An 18676-nucleotide genomic window follows, 5' to 3' on the forward strand; every position below is an offset into this window, starting at 1 on the left:
ACTATTTAGCAACAGTCGAGTGAGTGCCACTTTCATTCTTTCTACTTGTGAAGAGAGGTGAGTATGTTTTTTTTTTTTTTTATTGCAGCAGCAGCATTATATATCGCACAGATTTATAATGAGCATCTATGGGGCCATACTGAACGGTGCAGAGCATATATGGCACAGATTTATGTGGAGCATCTATGGGGCCATAATGAACGGTGCAGAGCATATATGGCACAGTGTTATAAGGAGCATCTATGGGGCCATAATGAACGGTGCAGAGCATATAGGGCACAGCTTTATAAGGAGCATCTATAGGGCCATAATGAACGGTGCAGAGCATATATGGCACAGATTTATGTGGAGCATCTATGGGGCCAAACTGAACGGTGCAGAGCATATAGGGCACAGATTTATAAGGAGCATCTATGGGGCTATACTGAACGGTGCAGAGCATATAGGGCACAGATTTATGTGGAGCATCTATGGGGCCAAACTGAACGGTGCAGAGCATATATGGCACAGCTTTCTATGGAGCATCTATAGGGCCATAATGAACGGTGCAGAGCATATATGGCACAGCTTTATAAAGAGCATCTATGGGGCCATAATGAACGGTGCAGAGCATATATGGCACAGCTTTATAAGGAGCATCTATGGGGCCATACTGAACGGTGCAGAGCATATATGGCACAGCTTTATAAGGAGCATCTATGGGGCCATAATGAACGGTGCAGAGCATATATGGCACAGCTTTTTAAGGAGCATCTATGGGGCCATAATGAACGGTGCAGAGCATATGGCACAGCTTTATAAGGAGCATCTATAGGGCCATAATGAACGGTGCAGAGCATATATGGCACAGCTTTATAAGGAGCATCTATAGGGCCATAATGAACGGTGCAGAGCATTGTATATAGGGCACAGCTTTATATGGAGCATCTATGGGGCCATAATGAACGGTGCAGAGCATTCTATATGGCACAGCTATATATAGATAATCTATGGGGCAATAATCAATGGTATGGAGCATTATATATGGCACAGCTTTATATGGAGCATCTATGGGGCAATAATCAATGGTATGGAGCATCTATTTTTATTTTTGAAATTCACCGGTAGCTGCTGCATTTTCCACCCTAGGCTTATACTCGAGTCAATAAGTTTTCCCAGTTTTTTGTGGCAAAATTAGGGGGGTCGGCTTATACTCAGGTCGGATTATACTCGAGTATATACGGTATTACTTTTATCAGATTCAAGTTATTTCTGTCACCATTGTGGGTTTTTCTGTCATTAAACGAGGGGTACCAACAATTTTGACTACGTGTGTATACCATTTATAATAGGACAAGTGTCCAGATACGAAAGATCATTCTGAACCTGTATACTTAGGTGTAAACTGAAATTGTATATATATTTGGACTAATAGTTATATGATGTAAAACCAGCGTATCAACAGGGAGTGGGTTGTCATATACTGAAAAATGCAAATGGACTCAGGTGAGTTGCTGAGTCTTTAACCCCTTTCTGCCAGCTGACGGAATAGTACGTCAGCTGGCAGATCCCCTGCTTTGAGGTGGGCTCCGGCGGTGAGCCCACCTCAAAGCCGCGACATGTCAGCTGCGACAGCCCGCGCCCATTAACTAGTTAAATACCGCCGTCAAGCGCTGACAGCGGCATTTAACTAACGCTCCCGGCCACGCGGCCGGAGGTGCTTGCACCGCTGACCCCCGTCACATGACCGGGGGTCAGCGGTGCATTGCCATAACAACCAGAGGTCTCCTTGAGACCTCTATGGTTGTTGATGGCCAATTGCTTTGAGCGCCACCCTGTGGTCAGCGTTCAAAGTACACCTGCATTTCTGCTATATAGAGGTGATCTGTACTTCACCTCTATGTAGCAGAGGCGATCGTGTAGTGCATGCTGCTAGCCTCCAATGGAGGCTATTGAAGCATGCCAAAATTTAAAAAAAAAAGTGTTTAAAAATATAAAAAAATATATATATATATATATATATATATATATATATATATATATATATATATATATATATATATATATAAAAGTTCAAATCACCCCCCTTTCGCCCCAATCAAAATAAAACAATTAAAAAAAAATCAAACATACACATATTTGGTATCGACGCGTTCAGAATCGCCCTATCTATCAAGAAAAACAAAGGATTAACCTCACCGCTAAATGGCGTAGCGAGAAAAAAAATCAAAACGCCAAAATTGTTTTTTTGGTCGCCGCGACATTGCATTAAAATGCAATAACGGGCGATCAAAAGAACGTATCTGCACCAAAATGGTATCATTAAAAACGCCAGCTCGGCACGCAAACAATAAGCCTTCACCTGACCCCAGATCACGAAAATTGGAGACGTTACAGGTATCGGAAAATCGTGCAATTTTTTTTTTTTTTTTTTTTCAAACTTTGGAATTTTTTTTCACCACTTAGATAAAAAATAACCTAGACATGTTAGGTGTCTATGAACTCGGAATGACCTGGAGAATCATAATGGCAGGTTAGTTTTAGCATTTGGTGAACCTAGCAAAAAAGCCAAACAAAAAACAAGTGTGAGATTGCACTTTTTTTGCAATTTCATCACACTTGGAATTTTTTTCCCGTTTTCTGTTACATGGCATGGTAAAACTAATGGTGTCGTTCAAAAGTACATCTCGTCCCGCAAAAAATAAGCCCTCACATGGCCATATTGACGGAAAAATAAAAAAGTTATGGCTCTGGGAAGGAGGGGAGCGAAAAACGAAAATGAAAAAACGGAAAAAGCTCTGGGGGTGAAGGGGTTAACACCTTCCCGACCTGTGACGCAGCATATGCGTCATGAAAACCTGTGCCAATCCAACCTGTGACGCAACATATGCGTCATGGTTGGATAGCGCTCCTGCAGGTCGGTTGAAAGGGTTCATTGAAATTTCACCTGCCCTGCAGGTACAGGAGGAGTTGTACTTGAGCCCAGGGGGGTGGCTTTGCCCCTCCCCATGCCTACGATTTCTCTGATTGGCTGTTGAATGTGAAACAGCCAATCCGAGCAATCGTAATATTTCACCAATGAAAATTGGTGAAATATTACAATCTAGCCATGGCCACTGTTTATTAGATGAGATAGGTGCGTTCGCAACCCGGGATCCACCGTGCAGGAAAGAACCTGCTGCAAAGTAAGGCGGTGAAGTCAATTAGTATAAATGAACTCTGTTACTTCACAGAGCCCGTAGTAAAGAGAACGCTGTGCACTGTTTAGCTCACAGGGAGCACAGCTACTGAGTAGAGCCAACTGTGGTCATGTAGTCCCAACCAAACACGCTGCTCCTCTCCGGTGGAGCCGGAATTCTAATGGCTATTAGCCAGCCCTGAATTCACTCATGAGAAACTCCTCGCCGGAGGTGCCAGCATTCTAGGGGCTTATTTCAGCTGGGTCCCTGACCACACACACGACGACACTGGCACTGAGCTCGTACATATTTGATACTAGCGCATGGCCGTTCGGTCATGAGATCCTTTTATAGCTGCAGCAACTTCAGGACCTTCCTAGAAGGACCAATGGAAGGCTGCCACAGAACTTGATCAGGTACAGGGCCTTCCTGGAGGACCAATGGAAGTTGCTGCAGTACCTGAGCATGTGACCCTAGACCTTCACTGAGAGATCTTACCCTGGACATGCTCAGTGTGTGCAAAGCAGGACTTAGTCCCAGAAAAGCCTGCTCGTCGCAGACCAGTGCAGGGTACAATAGCAGAGCCTGGAGAGGCAGCAATAACCCTTTGCACAGTATCAGATTCAATGAGTCGCTGGGACCGACGTCTCCGCTGAGCAGGCTCCACTTCGGCCGATGCAGAATGGGAGACCACAGCAGAGACGGCTCGAGATTCCCCCTGTGCAGCGGCGGGAACTCGACTCCTAACAGCCAATGCTGCAATATCATCGGCCACGGCTGGAGACCTGTTGTGAATTCTGTTGTCAAGCTCCCTCCTGTGGTCATGAATGGTACTTCGGTGAGTTCTGTCCGCGGACTCCCTCTGGTGGCTGTCAGTGGAGCTGCTGCTTCTGAGGTTCCTTACACAGGTGACGTGGTTTATCCTTTGGTTCGCTTCTCTATTTAACTCCACTTAGATCGTTACTCCATGCCAGCTGTCAATGTTTCTGCATTGGTTCAGTTCGCTCTTGGATCTTTCTGGTGACCTGTCTACTCCAGCCGAAGCTAAGTTCCTGATAGTATCTAATTCGTTCATTGTTTTCTTGTCCAGCTGGATATCATGATTTTGTCTTGCTAGCTGGAAGCTCTGGGATGCAGAGTGGCATCTCCGCACCGTTAGTCGGTGCGGAGGTCTTTTTGCACACTCTGCGTGGTCTTTTGTAGTTTTTTGTGCTGATCGCAAAGCTACCTTTCCTATCCTCTGTCTGTTTAGTAAGTCTGGCCTCCCTTTGCTGAAACCTGTTTCATTTCTGCGTTTGTGACTTTCATCTTTACTCACAGTCAATATATGTGGGGGGCTGCCTTTTTCTTTGGGGAATTTCTCTGAGGCAAGGTAGGCTTTATTTTCTATCTCTAGGGCTAGCTAGCTCTTAGGCTGTGACGAGGCGCACAGTATCCTATTCCATTGAGAGGAATTGATGCTACGCCTTTGGCCAAGAATAAACCTCAGTACTGGACGCAATTGACCATGTGCATGGCTCCTGCACATCAGGAGGGTATTCGCTTTTTGGTGTTGCATAATCTGCATGATGTGGTCATTTTGGGGTTGCCATGGCTACAGGTCCATAATCCAGTATTGGATTGGAAATCTATGTCTGTGTCCGGCTGGGGTTGTCAAGGGGTACATGGTGATGTTCCATTGCTGTCAATTTCGCCTTCCACTCCTTCTGAAGTCCCTGAGTTTTTATCAGATTACCGGGATGTATTTGAGGAGCCCAAATCCGGTGCCCTACCTCCTCATAGGGATTGCGATTGTGCTATTAATTTGATTCCTGGTAGTAAGTTTCCTAAGGGCCATCTGTTTTATTTATCTGTGCCAGAGCACGCTGCTATGCGGAGTTATGTAAAAGAATCCTTGGAGAAGGGTCATATTCGCCCGTCGTCGTCACCATTGGGAGCAGGGTTCTTTTTTGTGGCCAAGAAGGATGGTTCTTTGAGACCTTGTATTGATTACCGCCTTCTTAATAAGATCACAGTCAAATTTCAGTATCCTTTGCCGCTGCTGTCTGATTTGTTTGCTTGGATTAAGGGGGCTAGTTGGTTCACCAAGATAGATCTTCGAGGGGCGTGTAATCTTGTGCGAATTAAACAGGGCGATGAATGGAAAACAGCATTTAATACGCCCGAGGGCCATTTTGAGTACCTGGTTATGCCATTCGGGCTTTCTAATGCTCCATCTGTGTTTCAGCCCTTTATGCATGACATCTTCCGAGAGTACCTGGATAGATTCATGATTGTATATTTGGATGACATTTTGGCCTTTTCGGATGATTGGGAGTCGCATGTGAAGCAGGTCAGAATGGTGTTCCAGGTCCTTCGTGCGAATTCCTTGTTTGTGAAGGGGTCAAAGTGTCTCTTTGGAGTTCAGAAGGTTTCATTTTTGGGTTTCATTTTTTCCCCTTCTACTATCGAGATGGACCCTGTTAAAGTTCAGGCTATTTATGATTGGACTCAGCCGACATCTGTGAAGAGCCTACAGAAGTTCCTGGGCTTTGCTAATCTTTACCGTCGCTTCATCGCTAATTTTTCTAGTATCGCTAAACCGTTGACTGATTTGACCAAGAAAGGTGCTGATGTGGTCAATTGGTCCTCTGCGGCTGTAGAGGCTTTTCAGGAGTTGAAGCGTTGTTTTTCTTCTGCCCCTGTGCTGTGCCAGCCAGATGTTTCGCTCCCGTTTCAGGTTGAGGTTGATGCTTCTGAGATTGGTGCAGGGGCTGTTTTGTCGCAACGAAGTTCTGATGGCTCGGTTATGAAACCATGTGCCTTCTTTTCTAGAAAATTCTCGCCTGCTGAACGCAATTATGATGTTGGCAATCGAGAGTTGTTGGCCATGAAGTGGGCATTCGAGGAGTGGCGACATTGGCTTGAAGGAGCTAAACATCGCGTGGTGGTCTTGACGGATCACATGAATTTGACTTATCTCGAGTCTGCTAAACGGTTGAATCCTAGACAGGCTCGATGGTCGCTCTTTTTCTCCCGTTTTGATTTTGTGGTTTCATACCTTCCGGGATCTAAGAATGTGAAGTCTGATGCCCTGTCAAGGAGTTTTGTGCCTGACTCTCCGGGTGTTCCGGAGCCGGCGGGTATTCTTAAAGAGGGGGTAATTTGGTCTGCCATCTCCCCTGATTTGCGGAGCGTGCTGCAGAAGTTTCAGGCTGATAGACCTGACAGTTGTCCAACGGAGAAACTGTTTGTCCCTGATAGATGGACTAGTTGAGTTATCTCTGAGGTTCATTGTTCGGTGTTGGCTGGTCATCCTGGAATCTTTGGTACCAGAGATTTGGTGGCTAGATCCTTTTGGTGGCCTTCTTTGTCACGGGATGTGCGTTCTTTTGTGCAGTCCTGTGGGACTTGTGCTCGGCTAAGCCCTGCTGTTCTCGTGCCAGTGGGTTGCTTTTGCCCTTGCCGGTCCCGAAGAGGCCCTGGACGCATATTTCCATGGATTTTATTTCTGATCTCCCTGTTTCTCAAAGGATGTCGGTCATTTGGGTGGTTTGTGATCGCTTCTCTAAGATGGTCCATTTGGTACCCTTGTCTAAATTGCCTTCCTCCTCTGATTTGGTGCCATTGTTTTTCCAGCATGTGGTTCGTTTGCATGGCATTCCGGAGAACATCGTCTCGGACAGAGGTTCCCAGTTTGTTTCAAGATTTTGGCGGTCCTTTTGTGCTAAGATGGGCATTGATTTGTCTTTTTCTTCGGCTTTCCATCCTCAGACTAATGGCCAAACCGAACGAACTAATCAGACTTTGGAAACATATCTGAGATGCTTTGTTTCTGCTGATCAGGATGATTAGGTGTCCTTCTTGCCTTTGGCTGAGTTCGCCCTTAATAATCGGACCAGCTCGGCTACTTTGGTTTCTCCTTTTTTCTGCAATTCTGGTTTCCATCCTCGTTTCTCTTCAGGGCAGGTTGAGCCTTCGGACAGTCCTGATGTGGATACTGTGGTGGACAGGTTGCAGCAGATTTGGACTCATGTGGTGGACAATTTGACATTGTCCCAGGAGAAGGCTCAACGTTTCGCTAACCGCCGGCGCTGTGTTGGTCCCCGACTTCGGGTTGGGGATTTGGTTTGGTTGTGATCTCGTCATGTTCCTATGAAGGTTTCCTCTCCTAAGTTTAAGCCTCGTTTCATTGGGCCATATAAGATTTCTGAAGTTCTTAATCCTGTGTCATTTCGTTTGGACCTTCCAGCTTCTTTTGCCATCCATAATGTGTTCCATAGGTCGTTGTTGCGGAGATACGTGGCGCCTATGGTTCCCTCCGTTGATACTCCTGCCCCGGTGTTGGTCGAGGGGGAGTTGGAGTATGTGGTGGAGAAGATTTTGGATTCTCGTGTTTCAAGACGGAAACTCCAGTACCTGGTCAAGTGGAAGGGTTATGGTCAGGAAGATAATTCCTGGGTTTTTGCCTCTGATGTTCATGCTGCCGATCTGGTTCTTGCCTTTCATTTGGCTCGTCCTGATCGGCCTGGGGGCTCTGGTGAGGGTTCGGTGACCCCTCCTCAAGGGGGGAGGGGGGTACTGTTGTGAATTCTGTTGTCAAGCTCCCTCCTTTGGTCATGAATGGTACTTCGGTGAGTTCTGTCCGCGGGCTCCCTCTGGTGGCTGTCAGTGGAGCTGCTGCTTCTGAGGTTCCTTACACAGGTGACGTGGTTTATCCTTTGGTTGGCTTCTCTATTTAACTCCACTTAGATTGTTACTCCATGCCAGCTGTCAATGTTTCTGCATTGGTTCAGTTCGCTCTTGGATCTTTCTGGTGACCTGTCTACTCCAGCAGAAGCTAAGTTCCTGATAGTATCTAATTCGTTCATTGTTTTCTTGTCCAGCTGGATATCATGATTTTGTCTTGCTAGCTGGAAGCTCTGGGATGCAGAGTGTCATCTCCGCACCGTTAGTCGATGCGGAGGTCTTTTTGCACACTCTGCGTGGTCTTTTGTAGTGTTTTTTGTGCTGATCGTAAAGCTACCTTTCCTATCCTCTGTCTATTTAGTAAGTCTGGCCTCCATTGCTGAAACCTGTTTCATTTCTGCGTTTGTGACTTTCATCTTTACTCACAGTCAAGATATGTGGGGGGCTGCCTTTTCCTTTGGGGAATTTCTCTGAGGCAAGGTAGGCTTTATTTTCTATCTCTAGGGCTAGCTAGCTCTTAGGCTGTGACTAGGCGCCTGGGGAGCGTCCGGAGCGCTCCACGGCTATTTCTAGTGTGTGTGATATTATCAGGGATTGCGGTCAGCAGAGCTCCCACATCCCAGAGCTTGTCCTGTTTGAGGTTTAACTATCAGGTCATTCCTGGTGCTCCTAACCACCAGGTCATAACAGAGACCCCGATCTGGCCCCGACTGACAGTCTTTCCTCCCCTCCGTCCTGTCCTCCGCTGCCCTCCTCTCCCCTCCGTCGTCCTCCCCCCATGGTCCGATCTCACACACCCCCGTACGTGTTGAGTCCCGGTGTCCGTCCGTCTTCTCCATGGGCGCCGCCATCTTCCGGGTTAGGGTTAAAATTAGGGTTAGGGTTGCAATAAGGGTTAGGTTTAGGATTGCAATTAGGGTTAGGGTTAGAGTTTGAATTAGGCTATGTGCACACGGTGCGGATTTGGCTGCGGATCCGCAGTGGATTGGCCACTGCGGATTCGTATCAGTTTTCCATCACATTTACAGTACCATGTAGACCTATGGAAAACTAAATCCGCTGTGCCCACAGTGTGGAAAATACCGCGCGGAAACGCTGCGTTGTATTTTCCGCAGCATGTCAATTCTTTGTGCGGATTCCACAGCGTTTTACACCTGTTCCTCAATAGGAATCCGCAGGTGAAATCCGCACAAAAAAACACTGGAAATCCGCAGTAAATCCGAAGGTAAAAAAGCACTGCATTTTAGCTGCGGATTTTTCAAAAAGGTTGCGGAAAAATCGGCATACGAATGCGCAACATGGGCACATAGCCTTAGGGTTGGAATTACAGTTAGGGTTGGAATTAGGGTTAGGGTTGGTATTAGGGTAAAGATTAGGGTTAGGGGTGTGTTGGGGTTTGGGTTAGGCTTGTTGTTAGGGTTATGGTTAGGGTTGGGATTAGGGTTTGGGGTGTGTTGGGGTTAGGGTTGTGATTAGGGTTAGATTTGGGATTAGGGTTAGGGGTGTGTTGGGGTTAGTGTTGGAGTTAGAATTGAAGGATTTCCACTATTTAGGCACATTAGGGGGTCTCCAAACGCGACATGGCACCACCATTGATTCCAGCCAATCTTGCTTTCAAAAAGTCAAATGATGCTCCCTACCTTCCGAGCCCCGACATGCGCCCAAACAGTGGTTTACCGAAATATATGGGGCATAAGTGTACTCAGGAAAAATTGAAAAACAACTTTGGGGGTCTAATTTCTCCTGTTACCTTTGGGAAAAAAATGGGGGCTAGAAAATTATTTTGTGGGAAAAAACTGATTTTTTTATTTTCATGGCTCTACGTTATAAAATTCTGTTAAGCACTTGGGGGTTCAAAGTGCTCACCACACATCTAGATAAGTTCCTTCGGGGGTCTAGTTTCCAAAATGGGGTCATTTGTGGGGGGTTTCTACTGTTTAGGCACATCAGGGGCTCTGCAAACGCAACATGACGCCCGCAGACAATTCCATCAAAGTCTGCATTTCAAAATGTCACTACTTCCCTTCTGAGCCCCAACGTGTGCCCAAAAAGTGGTTTATCCCCACATATGGGGTATCCGCGTACTTGGGACAAGCTGGACAACAACTTTTTTTATGGTCCAATTTCTCCTGTTCCCTTGTGAAAATAAAAAATTGCGGGCTAAAAAATAATTTTTGAGGAAAGAAAAATGATTTTTTATTTTCACGGCTCTGCGTTATAGACTTCTGTGAAGCACTTGGGGGTTCAATGTGCTCAACACACATCTAGATAAGTTAATTGGGGGTCTAGTTTCCAAAATGGGGTCACTTATGGGGGTTTCTACTGTTTAGGCACATCAGGGGCTCTGCAAACGTAAAATGACACCCGCAGACCATTCCATCAAAGTCTGCATTCCAAAACGTCACTACTCAGGACAAATTGTACAACAACTTTTGGGGTCCAGTTTCTCCTTTTACCCTTCGAAAAATAAAAAAAAAATGTTGCTAAAAGATCATTTTGTGACTAAAAAGTTAAATGTTCATTTTTTCCTTCCATGTTGCTTCTGCTGCTGTGAAACACCTGATGGGTTAATAAACTTCTTGAATGTGGTTTTGAACACCTTGAGAGGTGCAGTTTTTAGAATGGTGTCACTTTTGGGTATTTTCATCCCTATACAACCCTCAAACTGACTTCAAATGTGAGGTGGCCCCTAAAATGGTTTTGTAAATTTTAATCCTTATAACTTCCTAGCAAAAAAAAATGTTGTTTCCAAAATTGTGCTGATGTAAAGTAGATGTGGGAAATATTATTTATTACCTATTTTGTGTCACATAACTCTCTGGTTTAACACAATAAAAATTCTAAATTTGAAAATTGCTAAATTTTCGCCAAAATTTTTTTTTCACAAATAAACGCAAAAATTGTCGACCTAAATTTACCACTGACATGAAGCCCAATATGTCACGAAAAAACAATCTCAGAATCGCTAGGATCCGTTGAAGTGTTCCTGAGTTATTACCTCATAAAGGAACACTGGTCAGAATTGCAAAAAATGGCCAGGTTATTAAGGTCAAAATAGGCTGGGTCATGAAGGGGTTAAAGAAAGGCAGATTTTAATACACTCAAAAAGAGGATAGGAAAGGTCAAATGGCTGAATGTTCTAAAAGACTGAAATGTCCAAGAAGGAATGGAGATTTTGCTAAATTAAATTCTCACTGCACATATATAGAAACAGAGGATGTCCCCAGAAATTTCAGAAGATTTGGGACAGGTGGTGTAACTCGCCATTGACGCACTTGGCTCCTGGTGCTTCAGTCTTTTCAATCTTGCGATATAGTCTCTGATGTTTATCCATTTTGGACCACGAAAGTGATGATTTCTGTGGAATTAATAATATGTGTCTGTTATAACCTGATCTGGTACGAGCTTTAAAACTTTCATAAAGACTCTGTTAATTAGAAAGTGCAATGCCTGGTAGAATATATTATACTGAAGGTTATGTTTTATTTGTTTGTTTGTATACTTTGTTATTGAAGGTATGATGTCATAGCTATGTCAATGTGAATGTTGATATACGGATTATTTTGACTGTATGCTATGTTACCATATGTTTGTTATCTTATTTTGTGGAATCCTTCAATAAAAAGTTAAAAAAAAAAAATTCTCACTGCACAATTGATAACAATCCCGAAAAGAAAGAAGAATTAGAAGCATTTAAAGAGACCAGAATGGATGAACACAGAACTTAATCACATGTTAAGAAGGAAAAAAGAAAGGTACCGTATATTAAATGGAAAACAGGGACACATCTAAATAAGAATGTAATGCTGTATACAAGGAATGTAGGGCAATCATTAGCAGAGCTAAAGCCAGTAATGAAGTGAGGCTTGTAAGGGAGACCAAAAGCAGTAAACAAGGATTTTGGGGTTTGGCAAAAGAAAAGTCAAAGATGCTATAGGCTTTTTACAGGATAAAAACGGATGAAGTGGTCAGAAATGATGCTGAAAGAAAGCCGAACTTTTAAATTCCTATTTTGCATCCGTGTTCTCTAAGAAATAACATCAACTGATCTTCGCGGTGTAATCGAAGGAATAAAATAATCCACACTATCTATAAATAGAGAGATAGTGAGGGAACACCTAGCTAATTTAAATGAATTTAAATCTCCTGGTCCTGATGATTAACATCCTAGGGCACTTACAGGGTTAGCAGGAGAAATTAGCCAAACTCTTTGAAAAATCTTGGAGAACAGAAGTCCCAGAAGATTAGAGAAGGGCAACTATCTTCCCTGTCCCTATCTTCAAAAATGGAAAGAAGATGGAGTCAGGAAATCACAGGCCAGTGAGCCTTACTTCTATACCGGGAAAGATCTTTGAACAAATGTCTAAACAGCGTGTAGGTATGTACTCAGATAAGAATAAAGTAATTAGCCAGAGCTCGCATGGGTTTGTAGAAATCAACAAACTAATCTAATTTCCTTCAATGATGGAATCACTGACTGGATGAGTCAGAGAAATATGGTAGATATAATATATCTCAACTTCAGTAAAGCATTTGATATAAAGTGTCTCATACTATCATTATTGAAAAAATGACCAAGTTTGGGATTGACAAGGCTACGGTTAGGTGGATTCATAAATGGCTCAGTGATCATACTCAAAGAGTGGTAATTGGTTGCACATCTAATTGGAAGAGTGTTTCAAGTGTGGTAGCACAAAGCTCTTTTCTGGCCCCAGTGTTGTTCAACATTTTTATAAATGATCTGGATAAGGGAACCGAAGGTAAACTGATCAAATTTGGCAGACGATGCAAAGCTAGTAGGGATAGCTAACACTAAAAAAGAAAGAGAAAGGATTCAGAAGGATCTAGATAAGCTTGAGCAATGGGAAAATTTTGTCTACAGAATGGGAGGAATAGATCTAAGCAACAGCACGTGTGAAAATGACTTGGGTATTACAATAGATCACAGACTGCTCATGAGTCAATAGTGTGATCGAGCAGCAAAAAAGGCAAACACTGTTCTAGGATGTATAAAGAGAAGCATAGAGTTTAGATCACGTGAAGTAATTATCCCCCTCTAGTCCTTGGTCAGGGTGCATCTGGAATACTGTGTCCAGTTCTGGTCACCACATTTTAAAAAAGACAATGAAAAACTGGAGCAAGTTCAGAGAAGAGCTACCAGGATAGTGAGCAGACTGCAAAGTATGTTCTACGAGGAACAGTTAAAGAATCTGGGTATGTTTAGATTGCAAAAATGAAGCCTAAGAGGAGACTTAATAGCTGTCAACAAATATTTGAAGGGATGTTACAGTGTAGATGGATCATCCTTATTCTCATTTGCACATGGAAAAACGAGAGCAATGGAATGAAACTGAAAAGTAGAAGATACAGATTAGATATTAGAAAAAAACAGGAGGTGGTGAGTTCTCTTTCAATGGAAGTCTTCAAGCTAAAACTGGACAGACATCTGTCTGAGTTAGTTTAGTGAATCCTACATTGAGCAGGGGGTTGGACACGATGACCCTTGAGGTCCCCTCCAACTCTAACATTTTATGATTCTATTAACTTTGCTGCCCTACTAGTCCACTTCTGTCCTCGCTACTTCTCTTCTCCCCTCCGCTAATCCCTTCATTATCACCCAGTTCCACAACGTATCCACTTTAAGCTGCTAACACTGAACTTCAAAGCCGTCTATAATCTGTCTCCCCCATAAATCTCTGAACTACTCTCACGATATCTCCCACCACATTATTTCCAGTCCTCCTAAGACCTCCTTTTCTCATCTACAATCATACGTTCCTCATCCTCTCGCCTGCAAGACTTATCCCAAGTATCCCCCATTTTGTAGAATTCTGTGTCCCAACACATCCGATTATTCCCTACATTCTGAAATTTCAAGCAGATCTTGAATACCCAAAACTTGAGAACAGCTTACTGCCTGCAATGACCCCACTGCCACCTCGCCAACACCAGAGCTGCAGGGCAGGGTCCTCACCCCTCTGTACCTGTCTGGCACTATTAGTTTGTTCATTATAATTTCTATTTGTGTTTTGCATGTAACCTCTACTCATGTACAGCACCATCAATGAATGATGCTCTTAAAAAAAAAAAATAATAATAATACTCCTCATGATGTTCCATCAAATCATCACCCCTAAAAACCTTGACAGACCACAAACAGAAAGCTGCAGCAGTTGGCACCTGTGTTTCATTATTGTCAGAGAGGTGCTGCAGTGGTCATTTGTACACATACTCATTCTCTAACCGAACAAGTGGTTGGGCATCAGTGAACTCAATTTCTTCCAATTGTTGGCCAAGTCCAGGTGGATGGCCCACGGAACCACAGCCAGCAGATTCATCAAAAAACAGAAGTGACTGCTGCATGACTTGGGGCTCAGACTGCTTGCTCAATGACCTATATTTACCTTCATTCGCGGTGATGCGCCCTCTGCTGGTTGTTCCTCGAGCGTGGGAAATTTCCTAGAAAGCTCCCAGGCTCGAGTTCATATGAGGACAACCAGCAGAGGGCGCCTCACCGCAAATGAAGGTAAATATAGGTCATTGACCTACTTTACCTTCATTCCCCGGGGTTTTGCAGCCACGAGCACCGCTGCATTAGCAGAGCTCCTGGCTGTAAAATATTTTAACCCCTTCAGATGGATTTACATCGTGGGACGTTACAGATCTTCGGAAGGTATGTATATTGTTGGTTTATTATTTTTTCTTTGTTACAGAGCGAGGGTCTTCAGATGGATTGAGCGTAGAATAAAATATTACAAAAACCTTTGTTTTTATTTCATTAAAATACTTTTAAATAATGTTTGTGTTTTTTTAACCCTTTACTACTATTGGATTAATAATGGATAGGTGTCATAATTGACGCCTCTCCATTATTAATTTTGCTTAATGTCACCTTACAATAGCAAGGTGTCATTAACCCTTCATTACCACATATCCCACCGCTACACGGGAATGGGAAGAGAGTGGCCAAGTGCCAGAATAGGCGCATCTTCCAGATGTGCCTTTTCTGGGGTGGCTGGGGGCAGATGTTTTTAGCCGGGGGGGGCCAATAACCATGGACCCTCTCCAGGCTATTAATATCTGCCTTCAGTCACTGGCTTTACTACTCTGGCGGAGAAAATTGCGCGGGAGCCCACGCCAATTTTTTCCGCCATTTAACCCTTTAATAGCTAGAACGGCCAAATTTTGAACATACACACTACTAACATTAGTAGTGTGGAATATGCAAAAAAATGGGGATATGAGATGGTTTACTGTATGTAAACCATGTCTCATATCATGTCGGGTTTAGGAAGGAGATCGCAAAAGCCGGCAATTGAATTACCGGCTTTAAAGCTATCTCGCGCTGTATGAAATAATAATATATATACATATATGTGTCTCACTGACATATATATATATACCTATTCTATGTGTACACATTATTCTACCTATTCTACTGTAAGCTGTCAGTGTGATTATACTGTACACCGCACTGGATTACCGGCTTTTCTCTCTAACACCGCTGCGTATTTCTCGCAAGTCACACTGCTGGTCCGTGTGTAATCCGTATTTTTCTGGCTTCCATAGACTTTCATTGGCGATTTTTTTGCGCAATACGGTGACAAACGCAGCATGCTGCGATTTTATACCGCCGTACAAAGACGTATAATACGGATCAGTAAAATACGGCAGATAGGAGCAGGGGCATAGAGAATAATTGGGCCGTGTGTAATGCGTGTTTTACGGACGTATTTTATGCGCTCATACGTCCGTAAAACCACCTAGTGTGACGCCGGCCTAATGCTGTATTTCCTAAACCCACAACAATCACCCCTAATTCCTTTATGATTTAACCCCTTAGTGACCGAGCCAAACTTTTGAAATCTGACCAGTGTCACTTTATGTGGTAATAACTCTGCAACACTTCAACAAATCCCAGTGATTTTGAGATTGTTTTTTCGCGACACATTATACTTTATGATAATGGTAAATTTAGGTCAATATGTTTTGTGTTTATTTATAACAAATATCAAAAATTTGAGAAAAATGTTAAAAAATTAGCAGTTTTCAAACTTTGAATGATTATCCCTTTAATCCAGATGGTCATACCACAGCAAACCATTAATAAATAACATTTCCCACATGTCCGCTTTACATCAGCACCATTTGTAAAATGTTCTTTTATTTTGTTAGCATTTGAGGAGGTTTAAAAATGAAGCAGCAATTTTCCATTTTTTCAAGGAAATTTACAACATTTATTATTTTAGGGAACTATCGATGTTTGAATTGACTTTAGGGGTCTCATATATTGGGAAACCCCCAAAAGTGATACTATTTTAAAAACAGCACCCCCTGACATATTGAAAACTGCGGGCAGATAGTTTATTAACTCTTCAGGTGCTTTACAGGAATTATTGCAAAGTGGCATGACAAAAATGAAAATGTGTATTTTTACCACCTAAATCTCGGTAACTTCTGAACAGGTTACAACAGCCGGCAGACTCTAAGGCCGCTATTTGGTCGTGAATTGCCATCGCAAACATCAGGACCACAAAATCATGATCTGAGGGCACCAATTGGGATAAAGAAGAAGCTCCCACACTCTGTTAACCATTTATAATGATGTAGTCACTATTGACAGCAGCATCTAAGGGGTTAAACAGATATGTACGGTGCAAACACTGATCATGGCTGATGCAGCAAGTTGTCAGCTATAGTGTACAGCTGACAGCTACTGGATTGTCACCAGTATGGGGATACTATTCTCTTATATCTCAGGTCAGTTAAAAGACGTATTGGCGGTCATTAAGGGGTTAAAGAAGTCAAAAGGAGTGACTAAAAAATATCCATATTTAAGGAGAAGACCATTCTAATCAGATCAGTATGCAGCTGGCCATTGTCTTACCTTGCTTATAGGGGTTGTACAGGAGGAGAAACCATGGCTGATTGCTTCTGAAAACAGCTCTACACCTTTCTACAGGTTTTGTATTGTATTACAGCTCAACGCCATTCATTTGTATAGAATGAAGCTTCAATACAATGTAAATCCTGTAGACATTCGTGCCACTGGTTCTGAAAGAAAGCAGCCATGTTTTTGTAATCCTGTTTTGCCCTCTTAATGTTACAGCAATTATTTCGGATATGTTGCATATTTTCTTTTTATTTTATAACATAATACTCGTTATATTAATTTTGTTATTTCTACAGATGCATAATATGAAGGAAAATATGAAAGCTGTTCAAGATAGACTTCTGAAAGAAATGGTAAATGTCTGTATATTTCTCTCCTTACGGCTCACACTACTGTATAACACGCCCAAGTGCGATCTGAAATACCACGCAACCATTCAGGTCTATTCAGATGTCACCCAAGTGCAGTCCGATGTATGCTTAGTGATGATGGAGAAATTACGTTCTCTATCTTCTCCGCACCTGTGCTGCAATTCTCTTGTGAGAATCTGATCACACTCAGATGGAACTTGGCTCAAACTCTGACATGAGAGAATCTACGCCAGTGTGAGCGTACCCGTATGCAAAGGAAATATCCACCAGTCCTCAAGCAATGTATGCTTGTATTGTAATACCAAAAACATGGCATTCATTAGGTCAACCACTCACATCAGTCTTCCTGCTTTTCAAAAATTAAGAAAATTCTGTGTGTCATATACACACGATACCTTTAGGGGGCACCAGGTAGCTTTTATTGTTTTGTTCTTGGGAAGTCTATATTGAAATTATGAAAGATAAATATCTTTGAACCGTGTTAGCCAGTAGATAAAAAAATATTTAGAATTGAGAGTCCTCAGTGGTTGATACCTTTTAATGGCTAACTGAAAAGATGGGAACAAATTTCAAGCTTTCGAGACTACTCAGGTCTCTTCATTTCATCAGGCATAAACTAATAGAAAATCTGAAGAATCACATATTTATACACAACACAGCAATGCAATTAATATATATATATATATATATATATATATATATATATATATATATATATATGTGTATATATATATATATATATAATGTGAGTCTTCAGATTTTGTAATAGTCTATGCCTGATGAAGAGACCTGAGGAGTCTCGAAAGCTTGTGTGTAAATATATATATATATATATATATATATATATACCGTATATATAATACGTCTGTCTGAATTAAATCTTTTGTCTCATTCAGATGTAAAAAAATGTTTATGATGGTTTTTCATCAGTGTGCAGGATTCAATTTTCATACATTTTTTGGTCTGCATGTCAATTAGTCCAGCATGTTTTTCAAGTATACAAAGAAAATGAGTACCCATTAAGCAGTAAAAAAAAATGAAAGGCACACGTTCTGTCTTTTTTTATCACAGGCCCAGAAATGAAATAAAAAAGGGATGTCAGTCTTTCTTTGTTTTGCCGACTATCAGTCCAAGAAAAAGGGACGTATGAACAGCTCCATAGATTGTAATGGGCATATATTCTGTATGTGGACAGAATGTATGTGAATCACAGAGGTGTGAATTAGGCCTAACAGGGCCAGTTGCCTAAACTTTGTTTATCATATGCTTTAATGCACCACTCCAGCTGTTTTTTTTATTTCCCTGCTGGAGTGTTTCTTAAAATCCAAGTCCCCTGCTGCTGCTCCGGTCTGTCTCCTGCAGTTTGTGACTTGCTGGCTTCTCCAGTGTTTCATGGAGCCTCATTCAGGATCTCATAGACTTGCATTGAGAGCTTGTGACTTACCTTCTGAGTTCCAGCCAGTCATAAGCTACACTAACAAGAAGCCACCGGAGGGTGAGTATATTATGAGGGGCAGGGAACTTAAGTTTAAAGCACCACTCCAACGGTGAATAACAAAAAATGCTGAAGTGGTGCTTAAACAGAA

At 42.5% G+C, this 18676-nt stretch overlaps 1 long non-coding RNA gene across 1 annotated transcript in view; it reads left to right on the forward strand.

Annotated features, from left to right (window-relative positions):
- The window catches only part of LOC138664482 (uncharacterized), a 38788-nt gene that overhangs the window by 17584 nt on the left and 2528 nt on the right, over window positions 1-18676 (forward strand). The window contains exon 2 of the long non-coding RNA XR_011318350.1: window positions 17016-17072. This is a non-coding gene — a long non-coding RNA (uncharacterized lncRNA). The remainder of the gene's footprint in view (window positions 1-17015; window positions 17073-18676) is intronic.

Source organism: Ranitomeya imitator, chromosome 2, assembly GCF_032444005.1.
Source record: "Ranitomeya imitator isolate aRanImi1 chromosome 2, aRanImi1.pri, whole genome shotgun sequence".
Classification (NCBI taxonomy): domain Eukaryota; kingdom Metazoa; phylum Chordata; class Amphibia; order Anura; family Dendrobatidae; genus Ranitomeya; species Ranitomeya imitator.